Here is a 1,607-nt window from a genome sequence, read left to right as displayed (position 1 = left end):
ATAAAAATAATCTAATGCGCCTTTGTAGGCCAAAAATTAACAATGATGAAAAAAATTACATTCGTTTCGAAGAGATTTTTTTCAGCATCCGCAGACTTGATGCGGTAATTCCTGGGCACTCCCAGACGAGCAGGAATCATCGGCCTTTCTTGAAGGACCGATTTCTCAATTGTCGTGGCTACGTGCCGGAGTATGGAACGCTCTGGAACTAAATCCAGGAAGGGAACTGGAACCAGATCATTCTTCTCGAGGCATTGTACGCTCCGGGGCGGATCGAGGACATGGCGACTCTGGTGGCGAGATAATTGTCGAAAAGAATTTCCCGAAAAGAAAGCTATCAAGTGAGCAGCTGCTATTGCAACTTGATAAAATACTTTTTGTAGAATATAACCGCTGATATTTTTCACTTACTACACTACTTCGATTTGAAATTAATCCTTTCTTGTATCAATGCATATATTTCTATATTATTAACTTTGACAATACTTTCCTAAAAAATTCCTACACAATCATTCAACAACCCGTCTCTTAAAGAAAAAAAGAAAAAGAGAAACTACCCAATGGTAGCACTCTAAAAACATATTAGGTCTCGAGACCATCTTCTTTTCAGAGGTGTCTTGAGGAGGATTGTCCGGAAAGAGGAAGCAAGATTAGAAACTAATGGTTTTGAGTGGTTAGGGAGTTTGTAATGGAAGGATTGATATCTGGTTCGGGCTAGAACGGTTACATAGGGAACATTAAGGTCTTTGTGGATGATTTTATTTTTGACAAAGTAGGGAGCATTTAGGATTTTACGAAGGATTTTGGATTGTAAGGATTGGATTCTGGAGGAATTTGATGGTTTAGTGGAGCCCCAGAGCTCAACGTATGTCCAGATAGGCCTTATAATTGTCATGTAAATTAGTCTTTTGTAATGATTTGGAAGTTCGGACCGTTTGTCTAGTAAGTGCTGTAATGGTCTTTTCAGTCTTGTGTGAGGATTCCAGGTTAGTCGTTTGTCCAAATGTAGTCCAAGATAGCGGATCTGTTCAACAGGGGTAAGAGCAACATTATCGAAGTGTACAGTAGGGCAGTCAGTAGGTTTACGACATAGGGTAAATGTAATTTGATGGGATTTGTTGGAATTTATTTTAATCCTCCAATTACGACACCTTTCTTCGAGGGCTGTGATATGATCTCAAAATATAAGTTCTTATTAATAGGCAGAAAAGTCTCACAAATTTCAACCCCCCTTTTCCACGCTCTTTAACCATCCTAACCCATTAATTCTTAATCTTTCATCCTTAACAATCCCTGATAATCCTCGGAGCGTCTAAAAAGAAGATGGCCACGGGACATTCTAATATAATTAATGTTTAAAGTACCACCAATGGGTGGTTCCTTCCCAAGATTTTCAAGTGTATATGAAGCATACAACATATTTACTTATTGCATTTTTTATTTGTACAGTTGTAAATCACATTAAATAAATTTTAAAAAAATATGCTTGTAGTATGATTTTGTACAGAAACCTGTTAGGATAGTCATGCGAAACGCAGATTTTATTCTGGTTGGAAAAAATGGCAAAGATATATCTATGGTGGATTCTAACTAGGGCTGCCTCGTTC

The sequence above is a fragment of the Halyomorpha halys genome, unplaced genomic scaffold, assembly GCF_000696795.3.
Source record: "Halyomorpha halys isolate HHAL.00 unplaced genomic scaffold, Hhal_1.1 Scaffold296.1, whole genome shotgun sequence".
Taxonomy (NCBI): domain Eukaryota; kingdom Metazoa; phylum Arthropoda; class Insecta; order Hemiptera; family Pentatomidae; genus Halyomorpha; species Halyomorpha halys.
This window is presented reverse-complemented; position numbering follows the sequence as displayed.